The sequence below is a fragment of the Phlebotomus papatasi genome, chromosome 2 (assembly GCF_024763615.1).
Source record: "Phlebotomus papatasi isolate M1 chromosome 2, Ppap_2.1, whole genome shotgun sequence".
NCBI classification, from domain to species: Eukaryota; Metazoa; Arthropoda; class Insecta; order Diptera; family Psychodidae; genus Phlebotomus; species Phlebotomus papatasi.
The window spans coordinates 101,845,424-101,866,635 of NC_077223.1; the positions used below are offsets into that span (position 1 = coordinate 101,845,424).

The 21,212-nt window shown below is 33.0% G+C and overlaps 2 protein-coding genes across 2 annotated transcripts in view; one reads left to right on the plus strand and one right to left on the minus strand.

Annotated features, from left to right (window-relative positions):
* Positions 1-12,972, minus strand: part of LOC129800458 (probable serine/threonine-protein kinase mps1) — a 31,303-nt gene extending 18,331 nt beyond the window's left edge. Inside the window, exon 1 of the mRNA XM_055844841.1 lies at positions 12,631-12,972. The gene's annotated coding sequence lies outside the window, so the exon portion shown is untranslated. The remainder of the gene's footprint in view (positions 1-12,630) is intronic.
* LOC129800450 (four and a half LIM domains protein 2-like) overlaps positions 1-21,212 on the plus strand; it is a 298,659-nt gene that overhangs the window by 51,320 nt on the left and 226,127 nt on the right. The window lies entirely within an intron of this gene.

The window sequence follows — 21,212 nt, forward strand, 5'->3', positions numbered from 1 at the left end:
GGCTTGCGGTATAGGGGAGATTGGGTAAAAGTTCGGGGGAAGGAGAGGCAGTTTAATGTTGTATGCAGAATGGGTAAATTTGTGGCTTCCACCAGCATACCGTGGGCAACATTGCCTTCGTACATTGACTGTGTCAAGCCTGAGTGGAAGTGATTTTTGCCAAAAAGTCACGTTTGCCAATTTTCAATGATGACTTCCACATAAAATCATTTCACGCATTATTATTCGAAGGGAAATTTCCAGGCAAAATGTTACCATCGGTTAATCATGCCCAAATATTAAACATTCGCGAAATTCTCTGGGTATTTTGCATAATTAATTCAACTTTATGGGTCATTAAAGAATGACCACAACACCGAACTAACATTCCTCATACTTCATAAATCAATTTGACCTCTTCCGTGAAAAGTTTTACTATACAAGAAAAAAAAAACAAATGTGATTAGGATGTTTAAAAATTCAAAAGATACAAAAATTACAACTTGATTGTTTTATTAGATTTTGTGTTCTTAATTGGAACCATAAAACTTATTCTTTGGCAAAAGTGATGATGGATAAGAAATGTCTTCATGTTGAATAGTAAATGTGGTTCAGATATTGACCTTGATGTCTGTGGCATATGATGTCAATTAGCAAATTGTGTCACTAAGACTCGGTTTATTCTCAGTTTTTGCATTCAATTTATTCGGAAATGTTGTCTGGTTTCTCAGTAATGTTACAAAAGGGCTCCCAAATGTCTAGCAACGTGGGTTTATCTCAATTTAAGGCATTAAAATGATCCTTTTTTGTGATGGTGAAAAATTATCAAAAAACGTGATGATGGAGGAATTCTTTTCAATAGAAGATGCTGGGCTTGCTCTACACCTTTTTGTTGATGAGGAAGGATGATTAATTGCCATATAAGTTAATTAAAATTTAAATTCTAAACCTTCTGAAGTGGTTTTATTCCGCTGTGGAAAATCTGGGAATATTGAAATGAGATTTTAGGTGACTGGCAATAAGAGTGATTCATTGGCAGATACACTAGGAGCATAATATTTCATAAAGGTGTAAATTGTTAATTGTGTCCACCGCCGTCTTACCCTATATTATGCACATTAATTGTTGCTTATGCCCAGAAAAATGTACGTATTTTATTGTTCGAACTCCACAAAGACAGCAGTATAGGGTAGGGTCGGATGAACGTCTATTCGACAGGGAACCCCTATTGACTCTTTTGTCAAAATGTTGAAAATTATTTAATGTATCTAGTAAAATATAAGTAACATAACGTTTTTTCTGTAATATACCTTTTACTATAAACAGAGATATTCAAATTTCGTATCCCAAATGGTACAGAGTAGGGTGTCAATAGGTGCTGACACGAGTTCTTAAAGTGTCAATAGAAGTTCCATTCACCTTAAATGTCCTAATTCAAAACCATTTCCAGACGATTTAACTTTGACAGAAAATTCAACACATTAAATTCATAGTTTTTCCGAAGAGAATTACATAAATTTGCTCCTTGACTCTTCTAGAATGTTACAGTTTAGTGAAAATTCTTTAGATATAATTTGAAAACTTCTTAAATACAAGAAAAATACGCGAGCGTAAAATGCTTTTATTTGGAAACAAATTAATCCAAATGGAGACAAGGGAAAGTTTCTAATTGGAGACAAACAGTGTAAGTGAAACCGCGACGAAAGGCTTCCAAAACCTTGTTGAGTTGCTCTTGAGTGCAGGATTTGTTTTTATTCCTGGTCTTTTGTCCTTTTCCATCTAAAACAATAAGAAAATCTCTCCGAAAAATAATATTTTTAGGGTTTCCTATTGAAGCATTTGCAGAGAGTTCAGAAAAGCCCTTTTTGTTCACGAAATAGGTAATTATTTTTGAAAACTTCACGTATCGTTAACAATAAAGATTAGCACTTAATTTAACTAAAATTAGTCAGAAATATGACATAAATGTTAAATAAAACGAATAAACAACAGTCACATCATTGTGTTTTTCATTGGAAAACATGGTCGATCTATTAAAAATTCAATGGTGAAAAGGTACACTTTTAATTTTTCTGAGAAATTAACAAATTAAAATTTGTGAATATGAATGGATTTTCGCTTTATTTGGAGCAAAATTAACTAAATAAATAAAACTGTGGTATAGAAAATATATAAATATAATAATTTAGTGCTGTATTTATCATGAAAACAATGACGTTTCCATTTGGAGTAGCGAAAAATTTCCATTTAGAGAACGTTTTGAATTAGCTTAATTTACTCTACACAGACAAAAATATTTCGTCAAATTGTGAGTTCCTATTGGGGATTTGCGAAATGCTCGTAAATCGTAAAACTATTAAACCTAAACGTTATACTTTTTTTCACAAACGTTCGTAAAATGATAATTTGGCAAGCATTTTTGCACGTTTACAAACATTTGTTCGTAAATGTTCGTAAACACACCAAAAAAAAGTTCGCAAAATTTTCTTATTTGTTCGTAAATTTCGCCAGACAGACAAAAAAGAACAAATGTCTGTAAAACAAAAAAATGCTTGTCAAATGATCATTTTACGAACACCTGTTTGTGAAAAAGTACAAACTTTTACGAACTTGTTTGAGGGTTATACGACTTACGAGTATTTCGTAAATTCCTAGTAGGAATTCACAAACATTTACAAACAGTTTTATAAAATATCTTTTTTCTGTGTATACAATCCAGGGGCATGACATTTTCTATGTTTCCCATATGTTTCTAGCGAGCCGAAAGAGCTTTTGAGTTTATTAGCTGTTTTATGTAATTGTAGAATGAATTAGCAAAAAATGGTAATACAAAATTAAAGCCAATTTAATAACGAAGAGGCAACCGAAAACCCTAAATTGGCAACCTACGTAGTTTTGGAGATATCTTGAGAAATGTGTACGAAAACAGGGAAAAAAATACACAAAAACCGGTTGCATTTTTCAGAGTTAATGTCACCCCCCTGATACAATCCCTCCCCCATCCCGGAAATCACTTTTACATCACGCTGGGTGTCCGTCTGTCCGTCCAGCCGTTAGCATTCCTAGAGTCCAAACGGTTAGAGATAGCGACTTGGGAATTTCGGGGGGTCCTCCTCCCATAAGTCAACCCTCGTACTATTAACGTTCAAGTGAAGTGCAAAATGCAATTGGTTAAGGTCGTGTAGCAAGTCAAACAGAGCATGTGGCCTCTAATAGCTCAGTTGGTAGAGCAATCATCTAGTTAACGAGAGGTCTCCAGTTTGATCCTGGGTGAAGGCATAAATCTTAAGCTCTGTTTTTAAGTACAATCAGTATTGAACAAGAGTTCGCAAATTTTCACAATTACTGTTCCCCTCATTTTTCCTTTCCAAAACCGTGTTTTTTGGGATTACTCGAAAACGCGTTTCATCTTTATAAGAAAATACCGTTGAATCATTCCTAAAAGCGGTTTTTCAAGGTCAAAGGTTAAAAACTCTCTAAAGAGAGTTTTTCTCATCCGAATGATATGATTTTTGGGCACATTGGAAAGGTCTTGGAATTCCTGACAAGCCTGAACCAATGCAAATTTGTTATGAACCGCTTCATAACTAATAACTAATTTTTATTCGATATTCAATAATGTTACTTCTGAGATGTATTTTGAACAATGTTTTCAATGATTCATTTCCGGTCGGAACAGATGCAATATGATTGAAAATTTAAGAACTCTTTAAATAAATCTAATGGTTGATATAGAAATTTATTAAAAACTGATATGAAAGAACCGAAAAATAAATACAATTATTATTTATTTTGATTTCAGTATTTTAAATATTAAGAAGAATATTTTCTTGTTTATACAAAAGATATCTGACGATAAAAATTAAATTGCTGATTTAAAATAAAATTTTTGAAGGAATTCTTAAGATTTCCTTCAAGATTAATTTCTAGAACAGGTAAAAAAAACACGGACTTGATTTAGCTTTTTTGAGAATTCAGAAATTTTCCTGAATTTATTTTAGTTTTCATTTTTTTCTTTTTTAAAGTAAAGTAGTAAAGTAGGTTTAAAGTTTATAGTAAAGTAGGATTTTCGATGACCCCCCGCTAAGTTATTATTAACAGATTTTTTTGTTCCTCCGTTTAAACTTCAAAGTGGTGTTTGTTGTAATAATTTGTCTAAACTAAAGTAATGCTTTGAAGACTTCTCTAGCTCTCACTGACCTTTCTTTTTGCTTCACTTTAAATTTCTCACTGGAAATGTGCGAAAAAACTACCCAGAGGCCAAATTTAAGCCTGTGAAGATGAAATGTGTGAAATTTCTCATTTGAATTCTGTTTACAAAAATTGAAAATGCTTTGGTGAGATTTGCCATTTTTTACCCTGCCAATTGAAGATGAGACCATGATCTCCAAATATCTCATGTATTTATGAAGGATTTTTATTGCTCTTTCCTCGCACATGATAAATTCGGTTTTGTCGGGAGTTTCATTCACACATTTGTGGCATCAGATTTCGGGTTATAAAAAAAATGGGCGAGTGTAATTGGATATTCTGGGTGAGTTTATAAAATGCAGGAATCACTTGTTCTTGAATTCAACTCTGTGTTGCGTAATAATTTGAATTCACAGGAGGACTTTGTCCAGAATATAGAACATCAACCTCTCTTAAAGTTAAGATCCCATGAGGGAATAAGTCTCTTCCTGGTTGTAATTGATGGAATACCTCTCACATGGGAGAAGAGAATTAAAATGTAATAACTTCTTCAAGTTTAATTATTACTATACATTCATTTTAGTTGTGAAGGGACGAGATCTCAATGGCTACGTTTATACGTTAAGTAAGCTCGGATCAAAGGCTTTTTGGATTATGTTCTAATTGGTTGCGTTTGTACTTAAATCAGCAAAAAATGAAATTTAAGCTCTTTGAAGCAAGCGAAAGTGCTTATGTTTCGGACGATCCCATGTTAAGAACCCAAGACACAAACCCATTTTTAGTACTTTGAAAATGTTTGTTCATATGGCAGTTGTTGTACGGGATAAGTGACAGCTTGGCCAAAAAGGCACGTGTTGCTGACACTGAAACTTGGACTTATATGGATAAAAAAGCAATAAAGAGAAATAAGATAAGGGATAGTGACTCTGTATTGTGAGGAGGTAGTGAAGAGCAAGGAGAACAGAAAGACAGGACAGAAAAGAATACCTTGGCAAAGAGGGCGCTCTTTGCCGAGGTGTTTTGCCCCTGAACTAGCTAGGGGCGCTAGGGGTAGTGCATTATTCACGGAAGACTCTTAGCTTCTACAATGCGTCCTTGTATCCTTCACAACCCCTAATACCTATTTGGTGCGAAAATTCTGGTATATTGGCTTGGATATCATATTTACACTTAAGTCCTCTACTTCGGGAGGGCAACGCGTATACGTTTGAGTGACAAGGGACTCTATGTTTGTTCAGAGACAGAGGAGGACAGGAGCTTTAAAATTCCCTTTGATTCTTGAAGTTTGATGTTTTCGAAGATTCATTTTTGTTGCATCATCTCACTCCTCCTACAGATACAGAGCGGATTAGGAGCGAGCTACCGGGTCATAAGGGGAAGCTATGGGTGTGCGACTGTGGTTGCAGTTGCATCGAGTTCGACTGTGGTTGTCAAGAGCGTTTGAATATTGCCGGTATTTGAGCCATATAACATCTTGGCAAGGTTTTCGCCGATGAAATACCGATTACATCATTTGTATTTTCGAATTTATAAAGCTTCACTTAAAAAAGCTGACAAAAGAGTGTTCTCAGTGATTAAGACGTGATTTAATGTGATAGGGATAGTAAGTGTTGTTGCTTTGTTTTTTCCTCATAACAAAGTAAAGACCGACACATTTTGACAGCTCCTACGATTGCACCCGCGTTTGTTGAACGCAAAGGGACATTTTCTGTGTCTTTGGAAATTTTTCTACACATTATCCTCCATATAATTTCATACTTTTCAGGATTTTGAGCATTCGGAATTTTGGATTTCGGGATTTTGGTTTTTGGAATTTTGGCTTTCGGAATTTTGAACATTCGGGATGTTGGCTGCCTCAGATTTTGACAATCGAGCCCTTCGAAATTCGAACAAGAAGAGTACTCTAGCCGCCTTGCGGAATTATCAAGAAGTAAGGGCCTTGACAGACCTGAGGATTAGCAGAGAGTCGGCTTGGCGTAATTATATTAGAAATAATGCTCAAATTACATTTCCATCATTTTCCATAAATCGTCTCTCTGCTTAAGTCGTAAGTCTATCAAATGGTAAGAATTAATCCATAAAATATTAGACTCAACCCTCCGTTATCCATATGATCAGTAAAAATGACAAATAAAAACTATGTGAACGGGCGTTTTTTTGAGTTACTCAAGTCTTTGACAGCTCCCATCCGGATATAGTAGAGAGGAGAGTCGCTACTGAAGAGTTGAGTGTATTCACTTCTTGTATACTTTTAGGCGTAACTTAATTTTTTTTTAACCACTTTCCGGAAAATTCATTTACAACTTCTGTTTAAGACTTCGATATTCTGCGATTTTTGTACGTTATTATTAGTTATATTTACCAAATTATGTTAGAAAATCTGCGGCAAAGAAAATCGAATTTGTTTCAGAATCTTTTAACCCTTTAAGGACGATTGGAACACCGGTGTCCCATAAAAAAAATAATTTTTCCTGACTACCTAAAATTATTTTTTTCCTTATGTTTGTACGTTTTTGCAAAGTAGAGGGTTGAATGAATGTAGGATATTTTTGCAATTCTCCAGCTATTTGCAATATAGTAAATTTTGAAGCTCAAAAATGGCGAATTTTTTAATTCTCATAATGAAAATTAATTTTAATTATTTTTTATACTTTCAATTTTTTTAAGCATGACCATTTTGGAAAAAGAAACTACAATACTCAAACATAATATTTCTCATTAGAGTGAAAATTATTATTCATTGGTATTGTCAGAAAAATCACTTAAAATTTAAGCTATTTTTATCCCCATCGCCCCTAGGAGAAAAAATACACCGAATCAGTCTCTGTTGGATTTTCTAAGGTTAGATGTACGACCTTTTACCGATTTTGTTTATCTGTTTCATTTGTATTGCTAATTTTCGGTCCGCGAAAACTGTCTCGTCGTTAAAGGATTAAGGGCTAATCTCTCTTTCGGGGCGGATTTTCTTAAATTAATCGTTATTTTCAAATGAATCCGGCTTACTGTTTGCGTATAAACGGAATCATTGGCTCTCAATTTCTAACCATATTGAGTTTATAGTGGTTGAAGCACTTTCAGTGTTTGTGTTTTTGGGTACAAAAATGATCCAAGATGAACCACATAAATCGTACAACTTCCTCTCTGTATGATTACAATTGAGATAGTCAAATATACAATTTATTCCTCAACTGTCATCTTAATCAAATAGACAATTTGCTGGAGGGCGCCTTTTCTATTTCGGAGGAGAGGATAGATGCTGAGGAACTTTTTTTTTCGTATAGGATATAAATAGATGATGATAAGAAGTCTGTGTTTATCTGAAGAATTTTCCTAAAACACTCATGGGATTAGTTGATCAAATATTTGATGGAAAATACTTAGAATTCACCAATCTCTCTTGCGATTTTTTTTTTACTTTACTTGTTTAATCAAATGCTCAAAGTGCCATGCAAAAGAGACTTCAGTGTCTTCATCATCTTGACCACACACTGTTAATTTCTCTCGAGACAAATCTCATAAATCTCTCCGGGATATGTTTAGGTTAATTTATTAGATTTGAGATTAAAGTAAATCGCAACATTTTGTGCAAGTCTTGCATTTACTATTTACTCAAGATTGTCGATAGTGTTCTTCTCTGTATAACAATTTCTCAGTTCAAAATGGAATAACTCAACATTTTTTGTCATCTATATAATCCTATTTCACCTGCAAAACGGCATATTTGTTTCTTATCAGGTGTGTATGTGTCAAGTGTTGTTGGTAAAATGTATAATTCCTTAATTAAGATGATACATAAATGTGTAAATTTCAACAACTATACTGTATTTTATCAAGATAAGCCTATATTTTGTTTGAAAATCAACAGTAAATATTGCGTTTACTTAGTGAGACATTGTGGATATGAAGTAACTTTTTCTAACACACGCAGGATAGACGCACTTAACACGCTTTTGTTGCTGAGAACGGAAAGTTTTTTGATAAGTTTGGCATATTTTTATAGTTAACTGATTTTGCGTGAGTTGTTTGTTTCTTTAAGAATCTCAAGGGGATGGTTTTTCTACAGACAGAAAACCAGTGATGAGCCTAGATCAGCTTATAGAGGTGTGATTCCTTCGTTGCAAAGTCGGATTGTGGCAAACTCGAACGATATTTATACATAAAATTGGACGAGAAATGCATAAAAGTATCTGAAAATCTTTAAAGTCGATTATCTCGGAAACTATGAGAGATAGAGGCCTCAAACTTTACATCCATTTAGAGCCTCTTTCAGGCTTGATAGGTGCAAAATTTCACTGGAAAATTAAGAAAATTGGATGAGAAATGCATAATAGTGTTGAGTTGTAGATTTGAGTATGGATGCTCAATATTTGGGATGTGAGCTTTTAATTCCAACAGTTTGCTATTTCGGTACAGTAGACCAGAGGTGTGCAAGAACCGTTGAAACCGAATAAACGTCAAAAAAAAGGTTTGTTTTGATAGCGTTTTGACCATTGACATACGTTTTTCATTTGACGTTAATTCGGTGTCAAAGGTTCTTGCATGCCTCTGCGGTAGACTCTCTCAAATTCGGACATTTGGGACTAAAATGTCACCCGAATTAGAGAAAAATTCGGGCGATAAGTTTTTTGAAATGTAACGATTTTTTTTAGTTTTCCTGCGTACTCATATTAAATCTACATGCTCATATTAATTGTAATGAAAGCCCCTTAATAATGCAAAATCACATCACAACTTAGACAAAAAAATGGCAAATTTGAGCATATTTGCTTCATTCTATAATCACAATGGAACTTCAAAAATGTCCACAAATTCTTTTCAAATTTAACTGCTGCCTGAATTAAAAAGTAGTATTTGTTTTTGAAATTGATTTGAATCGAAAAAATTCAGAAGTCATAAATTTTGACAGTTTGAACTGTCAACTTTGTGTGACAGATTTTTATTTTGACAGTTGAAAAGACCCAACGATGTAATTGAGTGTCCTGGAAAGTACATTCATATTAACATTAACATTCGAACGATTTTTTAACATCCTTCCTTTGCGTTTTATACGATCATAATGTATGTAAACATTCAGGAAAAAGCACATAAATATGATTTTCATTCATTTATAATACGATTTTTTTTTAACATAACCTCACAATTGACGTTTTGAATAGAAACGTCGCCGTCGTTCGAATTTGAGAAATTCAGATTTGAGAGATTCTATACTGTTGATCTTATCGATGCCTCAGAATAAAACTTGAACAACTCGAATTTCAACAAAATTTATTTTTCCGGTCTTTGGGTACTATACTTGACATCTTTTGCCTTATTTCTGCGTATTATAGCTAAAAACTTTATTCTCAAAGTTATGGGTTTTTTAAATCTCAAAAATTTTTATACTTTAGCATGCAAAATCTAAGTTTAAAATCGCTCTCCTGTAAAGTTGATCATTTACGAGTTAATCAAGTCTTATTCTGAGTTATCGTTATTATCTTTAGTAAAAGATCTATTTTTAAGGCTTTTTATGTCCTCCTACTCTTCTTCTTCTTCTTCTTTTTTATGCTTCAGCTGTCATAGTCCACTTAGGTTCGTTTAGCCATTTCGCTCATGCTCATTTACACAATTAAATATGTTTTTTTTTCTTATTCCCATGCAACTTTTGTTATTTTCATCTCTATCATCATTAGAATTCCTGTTTTTCGCTTCCGTACCATTTGGCCGTCTAAAACTGTTTTTCCCAAGGTCTCTGCGTCACAAAGCCAAAACTCAGGGATTCCTTTTCACTCTAGTGCATGAGATATTTGAGCTTTGACAGTCCAATCTGTCAATTTGAATTTGAATTTAACGGATTTCGTTTTTTTTTAAATTAAGAGTTGTAGTAATTCTATTTTTCCAACAATTTAATTAAACCATGTAAACTTAATAATTACTCTTTGTAAGGTAAGTGTGCCAAATTTCGGCATAGTTGCATATAAGCACCGAAGACCTAAGTTTGAAATGCAATATTTTTAATTCATATTGATATATTTTGTTACTTTCTTTTCGGGAAGGTTGTGTGGAACCTTGAAAACTAGTTTATCATCTTTGTTTTCTTTAAATCACTTCCTAAAATATTGAAAAATGAATATTAATATGGACATTGCTTTGGGTAGTATTCCGGCCACTTTGAGTGTAATACCGACCACTTTGTTTGTGACCACCTTTTGTGACGCAACGGATAGAAAATTTCAAAACATCAAACGGAACGAGTTTAATATTTAGTTTAATATGTTTATATGACCCATAAGCCCTGAGACCTTCCGTGTAATTTGTCCTGAAGACCTGAAGAGTAGCATCTCAAATTTACGCGCAGATTCCCGTAGCAGTTTGCCCTTTCTGGACTCTTCCAAAGCCTTTTCCACATCACTTTTTCACAGAAGCGATGTTTTTTTTCTCTGGACATTGTAGAACTCAGAAATTGAAAAAAGAAATGAATAAGAAATTTAGTAAAGCGAAAGATGTTGCCGGAATAGGCAACACTACCTCACCGGAGAGACGATTAGAAAGTATATACTTTTTTACGCGAAATACAGGATCCAGCTGGGAAATTTTACCCGAAATTTAAAGATTGATTTATTATTAACATAAACAGAAACAATTTTTAGTGAAAACTAATCAATTTTCATGAAAAATACCGAAGGAAAACCTTTTGCACTTCACCACAAATCGTAAGACTGCTAGAAACACAATCGATCTGTCACTTTTTTTGTAAGACTCTTTCCACACTGAGTTTTTACAACGCAATTTAAATTCAAATCATACTTAAAATTGAACGGTCTTTGTGTTAATATATCCCAAAATCAATAAATATTTAAAACCAAAATAATTCCTTGACTATTCGAAGATAACATACTTAATTTTAATTACCGTCAAGTTCCTCAAATTTGAACTCCTCAAATTTGAACGACAGTTGAGTTCAAAATGTAAAATTTGAGGTTATATAAAGAAAGTTTTTCGTGGAGTTCCATTTTCTCTGGTTTTTCCTCAATTTTATCGTATTTTATTAATTTCCGCAACAAATTCCATTTATTTCACAATAAATTACATTGATATATTCTTTAAAGTTATTTTTCTTAATTTAGGAAAAGTGCATTTCACATGAATTCCGTTATGTTTTTGAAAATATTGTTCAAATTTGAGGAGTGAGAAATGTCATCTATACCCCTCAAATGTTCAAATTTAAGGAACTCTACTGTAATTTATTTGCATGGACGAAATTACACTCAAAGTGGCCGAAATTAGAAGCTGGCCGAAATTTGGCACAATTCCCCTATTTCACTAACAATATCAAGTTGTCGGGTCAAAAACTCTACGATTTCTGAGTGCACTTTCGTACAAATTTTTGCAAAATAGCCGCCAATCTTCCTCTCAATAAGTTGTCACAGTTCTTGACCGAGAAAAAATTTCTGCACGCTACTAATGTCTCGACAGATAATATGACAAGACACATTTTTTGGCATATCTAAAGAAATTTCCTAATCAAATTCCAATCACTTTTGTCCGCGAAAAAAAGAGTCTGTGTGAGTTAATTAGAATTTAATACAGCAGTATGATCTGATAAAATTGGTCACGATGGAGAGATAGTTGAAAGAAAAGTTGCTATAAATACATCCCAATAAAATAGGGAAGATAGAGAGGCGAGAAGAGTGAAAAATCTGATAGAAAATAAAAAAAAAAGAAAAGAACTTTGTGTGTGACTTTCACAATTGTCAACAAAAATAAACTTTTGTCAATTGCGTAAAAGGGTTCTATCCTACTGCAAAGAGTGGAATTTATTCCAAATGTCCCAATAAAATGGGTAAGAAAAAATTCCGGTGGGTAATTTATTGGAAAAGAAATATTTTTCTCAAGAGCTTTCTTTTTTCCTTGTTCCTCTGCTTCTTTTTTTTTGTGCTCTATCCCAGAAGGTATCCTGAATATAGAGATGTTGGTTAAAAGGTGGGAATTCCTGAGGAGTGAAAATTCAACAAGTTCACTCTTGAGGGGGATGGAATGATAAAAAATTCATGAATTACAAATGACTTCTGCATTGCATCTATTTTGCATGATTCACATTTTCTTCTTTCTATTTCATTTTCTTTTATGTCTTTTGCATGCAACTTTGCAAAAGATGATAGTGAGAATTTTTCTTTTATGTGGTTTTGCAATGTGAAAAGCTATTTTGGAGTTTAGGAGGCAACAATCTTGAATAATTTGGAAAATTTTGTAGTTCTTGTTAGCTCTGGCGTAAAGGATTTTCTCAAGAGTATCCTCATTCTAAATCATAGAATTTTTCACACAAGAATTTATGCACGCAGTTTCTTTTGTGTGACTTTTTTTGTACAATGCACATGGGAAAAACCGGAAAAACTTTCTTTTCACTTTGAAATTTTTTAATGCAACACTCAAGAATTTTTGGAATTAAATGTCTCAAAAAATAAAACAGCACAAACATCTTACATTTCACTGGGTTAAAAAGAAATCCCTCAGCAGAAAACTCGATAAAGAGAATTTTTTAATCACTGTCTCAAGACACTTAAAAAAAAATATTTCACATGCACCAAGAAAGAAACTCAAAGAGACAAAATTGATTCACTTTCCGGCAAATAAAAAACTGAAAAGATTGGCACGATGGATCCGGAGAATGATGCTTCACCGTTGAGGAGCAAATCGCAACTGAAAGTTGGATGAATTGATGTGTGACTGGGACCAAGTGGCAAAGTAAAGCTGAATAATGCCAGTAGTTATATGCTATATATGTTGGTTTATCTCTCGCAACTGGCGCTCACTTGCTAACATCACAAAATGCTGGTGCCTCAGCATAGCCAGAGGGTGTTCGATATTGTGTGTTAGGAACTCTTGTGCAAATGCAAACATTGGGATATGAATTCTTTTTTAACTCACAGTCTCCAACTGAGGGGGTGGCTTTAGTTTATGCGATGAGACGTACTAGTTTAAAATAGTTCAGGCAATTGCTAAGCAATATATGTGTCAGTGTGTAGGATATTATTTTTTTTCTAAAAACCATTAAATTTTTCTCGAGGAGGACAGTACCAGGAAACGAGAGAAGAAGGGTGATTTTTATTGAGAATCATCACGAATATTGATGCTGTGAATGTGAAAAATGGTGTGAATCTTTATGAATGGACGCGAATGTTTACAAGAAAAGCGCTGACGATGAGTGAAACATTCTCAACCTAGTGGAAGAGATAGGCGCTAGACGTGTTAATCCATTGCCTCAGAAATGAATTAGACGAAGAAAAAAAAACGGGTGTAAAAATTACACATTGAAGAGTGTAAAATTGAACCCTTTGACTTATAACTTACTCGTACCGTTGGGAACATTTTCAGCTTAGTGGAAGAGATAGGCGATAAACATTTTAATCCATTGCCTCAGAAACGCTATAGACTTAAGAAAAAAACAGTTGTAAAAATTACACATTGGAAAACGTAAAATTAAACCCTTTGGCTTTTAACTTACTCGTACTGTTTGGAAACATTTTCATCCTAGTGGAAGAGATAGGCGCTAGACGTGTTAATCCATTGCCTCAGAAACGATTTAGACTTAAGAAAAAAAAACAGGTGTAAAAACTACACATTGAAGAGCGTAAAATTAAACCCTTTGGCTTGCAACTTACTCGTAACGTTTGGAAACATTTTCAGCCTAGTGGAAGAGATAGACGATAAATATGTTAATCCATTGCCTCAGAAACACTATAGGCTTAAAAAAACAACAGTTGTAAAAATTACACATTGAAAAGCGTAAAATTAAACCATTTGGCTTTTAACTTACTTGTACTGCTTGGATATATTTTCAGTCTAGTGGAAGAGATAGGCGGTAAACATTTTAATCCATTGCATCAGAAACGCTATAGACTTAAGAAAAAAAAAAAACAGTTGTAAAAATTACACATTGAAAAGCGTAAAATTAAACCCTTTGGTTTACAACTTACTCGTACCGTTTGGAAAAATTATCAGCCTGGTGGAAGAGATAGGCGATAAATATTTTAATCCATTGCCTCCGAAACGCTATAGACTAAAGAAAAAACAGTCGTAAAAATTGCACATTGAAGAGCGTAAAATTAAACCCTTTGGCTTTTATGTATGTTTGTACTTTTTGTACACTTATGTTAGTACTTTTGTACTTTTTTCACAAACATTCTTCGTAATGTTGTCGAATTTGCTAACTGTAATGCAATTCGAAAAATTCCCGCCAGATAAGCAAAGCTTTCACTCGTCCGCAGCGCCACTTGACGTAAAGTCTGAGTGACGTGAGCCATGGTGGGCTACAGATCGTCTGATGCGAGAATTGGCAAGGTAAGCCTCATTTCGGAAAGTTTTCTTCGAGTTTCCGTGAGTGGTCAACAGTAAAATGATCTTTTGACGAGCATTTTTTGTATTTTTACAAACATTTGTTCGTAAATTTTTGTTTGTCTACGAACAAATGTTTGTAAAATTACAAAAATTACAATAAAGGAATTAAGAAATGTTTATGAACAATTTTGCAAAATATTTTTTTTCTGTGTAGACTTTTCCGACGAATAATCCTCATTTTAGTAATTTGGAAAGACTTTTTTTAACTTGGAAATTCTCCGCGGAATTTTCCATACATGGAGTAAATGTGATTCTTGTGATAACCGTCTTGAGACGGTCTTACGTGATAGAGGGTTAAATTTACTGAAGATAAGGCTTATTTTTCTTTGCTTGTTTTTCTTAAGGTGAATCTTATAGAAGCTATGAAAAATAATCTGCATATTTACGCTTTAATACCTACATATTGTCAGCTGACGTGTTAATCCATTCGCTTATAAACGATTCATATAGAATATGTTAAAACTACACATTGTAGAGTGTAAAATTTAGCCCCATACCTTATAATATTACCAAAACCTTTCTGAAATATAACCGCTTAAGGTCTTAAAACACTATTGAAATAATAAAAACACTGAGAAAAATCCAAAAAAGTTAAAATAAAATTGCGGAAATGTTAATTTTACCCTGCAGTATTGATCCAAAATCGGTGTAAATATTACCCTTTTTAGGTGTATTAGGGGTTAAAGTAACCCTTTTTCATGTTAATTTTACCCTTAAAAAGGTGTAAAATTAACATTAAAAATGTTGATATATTTTTACACCTAAAAAGTGTTAAAGTTATGAGGAAAAAAAGTTAGTCGCACCCTCTTTTTTTCTCAGTGAAGCAAATGAAATCTTAAAACTACACATGTAAGGGTTTAAAATTACCCAAAAATGAGATATCCTCAAACCTAATACATTAGTCCAATACTTAGTAGATACTCTTAGTCAGTCAGTGTATAAGAGAGGGTTTTCTAGATTAAAGGGTTATTAACGTAACAAATTCTAAAAAAGTATTGTGAATGCCTATTTTTAAGATATTAGAAGACCTCAGGGAATTCTGATAAACCTCAGCTCTGAAGACTGCACTGAGGATAGTAAATTTACACTCTAATACGTCCTTAAAATGTAGATATTTAATATTTAAATCTATTTATTTGTAAAACTTGAAGAATTGTATCACTCAAGAAAAGAGTGGGCTATTTTAGTACATAAATGCTAATACGATAGGCCCCTTTTGCTCTAAACGTCTCGTCTGGAAAAAATGTTACAATTACCCAATTACAATTAAATTAGTAAAATTTACATTTAGCACAATAAATGAAAAATGTGTAAATATAACCCTTGCTTCAGAACAGTTAACACTTCATGATTGTTAACATTTTCTGTATTATTTATTTGCCTCTAGAATTTTGAGAATTAATTTTTTAAAAAGCATCTTTTAATAGGTTGCTGATTTTACCCCTGTTTTATTTAAATGAATCTATGTGTAAATTTAACACATGCAAGATTTAAATTTCTTCAAAATAAACTCAGTTGCTCTCGTGCAATAACGTTAACGTACTTTATTAGATGACGATTTTTCAATATCAAGGTCTACTAAAGGGTTAACAAGAGTGCAAAAAGTGCTCGCGCACGCGATTCATCTACATTCAGTGAGGAACGACAAATGTTTAGGTAGGAATTAAATAGCTTTGATCACATCTCATCTCGTCGATTAATGTTCAAATGGAAAGAGTTGGTTAAAAAAAAATCAAAGAAGCAATCATTTCTTTTTCCTATCAATTAACACGGTATCTCCTTCAAATCTCTGCGTAGGAGATTGGATTTTGAGCTGTGATTTGTTTCTGTCTATTTGGGTTTGAAACACTAGTCCCAGAAAGGTCATTAGGTAAATTTGCATACGATAATTCACTCGTCCATTGGGAGAGTTCCCGGCTGAGCAATATTGACATCATGTCAGAATTTTGAGATTATGACACATACTCAAATGGACAGTGAGGGAACCTTCTGAGAAATAAAAAGTATAATTGTGATTCAGAGGAAAAACGTGGACCGAGCATAAAATTTTCGCACAATAAATATCCCTCGTGTCGTCATCCAGGGCACGGTGAATTTTGCCACCCAGTGGTGAGATGCCTCATTTGCATGCAAGACACGCGGTAAACTTCTCAATGAATTGTAGAGTGAGTCGTCAAGTGAATAAACGATTTATCATATTTATGATACACCGTCCTGCGGTTACTCGGCACAAGATGTTGTATTCCTATATTAACTGCCGTCTCATATCTTTCTTCGAGATGTCTGCGGTCTATAAGATATAAGTCGTGCACTCTGAGAGAGAGCGAGATTTGGGCGGTAAGGTTCAAAATAGGTGTAAAAATAAGATTTGAGTTTTTAGGATTTGGATTTACACATTTCTAAACTCCTTACAGCGGGAGTTAGGTGTGCTTAATCCTTTTTGTGCGTAGGGAAAGGTAAGCATGGTGCACATGTGCGAGCCTTCGAACAATGTGAATTTTCACTTTGTTTGGAAAAATCTGGTTTCTTATTTCATAGTCAGTTCAATAATAAATTCTATTACTTTTAAAACTATTTTGGGGGATCTTTTAAGAGATTTATGAATCGGTTCCAATCGGTTGAGACCGGTAAACGGTAAATAATGCGAAAGTACTTTTGAGGTGTAGCATCTAAGTCACGAGTTCGAGCATTTCGTAACCCTTTGCCATTCTCTTTTTTATTGTAATATTAATCATTTTTCTTCTTTAAATTTAAAAAAAACTCTCGTGTGTAGACTTTTGAGGAACATTTTAGTGCTTTACTCAGGGGCATGACGTTTCCTTTGTTTTCCATATGTTTCTAGTGTGCGAAAAAACTTTTGAGTTTATTAGCTGTTTTCTGTTATTAGATAATGATTTAGCAAGTAATGAAAATACAAAATAAGAACCAATTTAATATAGAATAGGCAACCGAAAACCCCAAATTGGCAACCTACGTAGTTTTGGAGATATCTCGTGAAATGTGTACGAAAACAGGGAAAAATTTACACTAAAACTGGTTGCATTTTTCCGAGCTAATGTCACTCCCCTGGCTTTACTGATGTAAAGCATGTGAAGTATTTCGCTGAATACTTTTAAAATTTTTAGGGCATACATAAAAATAATTTATAGGGTTAAATTTAAACCCTAAAGTTACCCAGTGAAAAAGTATCTTAATAAGCATACGTTTTTGTATTACGGAACAAGGTTGAAAGGAAATAGTCTACTTTAGGGTATTTTCAGATAGTAAACTTTGGCCGAATGGAAAATTTCCATTTGCTTTCCGGTTTACGTGGGGTTAAAATTTGGTGTTAAAAACAAACACCGCCTTGCATATATCTTACACCCGAATTTTTCTGAGTTTACTTTAAGCTGGCATGAGCTTATGATATTCTGCTCTATGTTAAACTCGGCAAATGGAAAATCAATTAAGATAGGCATATTGTGGAAATTCCTATGAATTTAGGATTAATACAATTCAGGGAAGAATACCTAATTAGATTTCGTGGTGGAGAATATTTTTAGAGGAAACAATAATCTAGTCGTTGGTAAAGTCATCCTAAGCGCCATATGTCCACTATCTTTCTGTACTATACACAATAAGTATCGCACCAAATGCACGAGATCATAGAAGTTGGAGGAGGCGGAAGAATAAAAGGAAACAAGCAGAAAAAAAATATATTTATGGATTTATTCTGGAAGAAGGTGGAGCACAAACTCCTCCAGCATGCAGAGGAGATGCTATCGTATTTTTAAGTAATCGTGCATAATTTTTCCGCCATAAAATGCATAATAAATTTTCAGCAAAGAGCAGCAAAGGAAAAAAAACATATACACAACTTGTACATAAAAAGGCAATTTGCAGAATTGCAATTTTTACGTGACTTTTCTGGACAAGTGGTAATTAGTTCATGAAGCCAATTTCCACAACAATGTGGTCTCCTGGGGATTAGATTCTTTAGCACCGTGTGATGAACGAAAATCTCGCCACAAAAGACGGATAGAATGATAAAGTGCTGAAATTCATTATGGATTTTATGAAAACATCATTCCAATATTACACTCAAGTAGCGTGAAAAATGTTAGAATCAAGAGATGGTAAATTACACTAATAGACTCACGTAGAAAAATTAAAGTGATATCGTAAGGAATATAAAATATTATACCAGGGCCTCGCAATATCGTTTTTTATATATGGAGCTCAATGAAGCTTGTCCGAAATCCGAAAAGTTGGCGATGGTAGCGCAATCTGTACTCGGAAATTTGAAAACTTTCGCAGCGACCCGGTGTTTTTTCATCTGTTTCACCTCCACCACCAGTGATTGTGAAAATTTCGTGAAAGAAAGTTCATATTTTTGTGGAATTTGTACCCAGTAGTGCAGTAAAATTAATAAAAATAGTAATGCGTTGTATTCTGTGTGGAGCGACCGAAAGAGACACTCGCAAAGTGTCGTTCCATGGGTGAGTAAAATAGTCCATTTTTTTTGCTCTAATATTAAAATAATACCCCAAAACCTGTGTTGTATCTTAAAGATTTTATTCTACTACAGCTTGATGGTATTAGAACCTGGTTACCTAATAGATAAATCGAGATAATCACAAGAATATATGAAAATATTTCGGGTCACCATGAGCGGGATTTTTCTCCAAATCCCAGTAAATAATTAGTCTGCAGAAGTCATATGACACTTCCATAGGACTTTCTTATGACATTTCCAAGCCAAATATAAATATAAAAAACTTATTAAAAAATTGATTGTTTCTTATATTAAAAATAAAATACTAATAATTTATTACACAGAATGAAAATTTAAATGTACTTACTTTACATTTACTTCCTTCGTACAAAAATCACCTCCTTCATTATTTAAAAATAGTTATTATTTGCAAAATTCAGTCCATTTAGCCTTTCTACCCCATTTATTTGACCGATTAAGCTTAAATTGTGTTGTAACTCAACATTACAAAATTAGATTTTAAAAAAATCTGCTTTTTCTTCCACTCTCTGATCTGGAATACAGATTAAAATGGCTATAATTTCTATTCTATTACTCTGAATTTGTTCATCGACGGTGCAAATTATATGTATCTTTAAATACTTACATTTTTAAAATAAATTACAAGTAAATGAAATCAATATATCATGAAATCAATATATTATTGATATTATTATCCAATAACATTAAGTTTTCATTTAATTTTGATTCTAACCTTTTTTAAATTCTATGAGTGACCCGAAATAAATATGATCAACAAAAAAATTAAATTTTATCAGTACTCAATTTAGAATCTTTAAAAGCAGTAAGGGGAGTAAGGGTTATTCATTTTCACTGCACATATTAGATGTTAATTTTGATTTGATCCTTTTTGTGAAGATCTAAAATTTTTTAAAGAAAATTTTGTAATTGAAAAAAATCGAAATTTAATTTTATATTAAATAATTTTAATTATACTAACTTCAAAACAACATTTTATGGTTGTTAAAATTAAAAAAAAAACGGTATTATAAAATTAAAATTTTTATATAAAAATATGAAATTAGATTAAGAAGAAAATTATATATGAAATTTTTAGAAGATTTTACATAAGAAAATTGTAGTTTAGCCAGTTTAGCTACTCTTGCAGTTTACTCTGAATTTAAGATTGTCTGAAGGAAGCTTATTTTTTTTATAGAAAGAGCAATTTAAAAATAAACGTAATTTCTCTTATTTCCTAAAAGAGCCTAATTTGCATTGCCCAGGGCTTTTTAGTATTCGAATTAAAGTAAATAATGTTTTTAGTATACAATACGAATAGACAAGAGAATTTATAACTCATTTAAAAGACATAAAATCATGAAAAAATTGTTTCAGTCTAAAAATATTAAACGGTTAAGATCCATTTTATTCATAAAATGCAATAACTTTATATAAATGTTTTTTTTGTATCAAAAATTTTATGTTGATAAATAAAAAGATAAATTTTAACTTTGAAAATATCATAGGTAATAAATACACAAATATTGTCAGTTCAAGAAAAGTTGACATTGTTGGAGATTGAAACGATTGAAACTATCAGGAGTTAACTATACTGGAGTCACAGTATCAATTTAATTTTTTTTATTTTAGCTTCCCAACCGATAAAGACAAAAGATACCTTTGGCAAGAGCAACTTCATTTGCAAGGAGAAATTCCAGCAAATAGTGTTATTTGCCATTTACACTTTGACCCCACCTATATCGTTGAAAAACGTCAGAAGAATAAAAGGAGATATTTCTTGTCTCCAGATGCGATCCCAATTGCTCATGACTACTCTAATTTGGAAACCCAAAAAAGTGTGTCTCTCATTGAAACCGCCAGCAGCAAGAATTTGTTACCTTCTACAACTGCAACCTGCTCATCTTCACTTAAGTTACCGAAAGAACCAGAGTTGCTCAAAAGGCAAAATGATATTTTAAATAAGAAGGTTTCGAAACTGAAATCTAAAATTAAAGTGGCCAATCAAACGATCCGAAGGAAAAACAAAAAAATAAGGGATCTCGAAAAATTAATCCTTCAACAACAAGGAAAATTGGACAAATCTATTACGCAAGAGACTTTGGAATTGAAAATGACTCCACCGATGACAGCACTCTTCAATCGAATTATTGGGAAAGAATCGGCCCATCAGTAT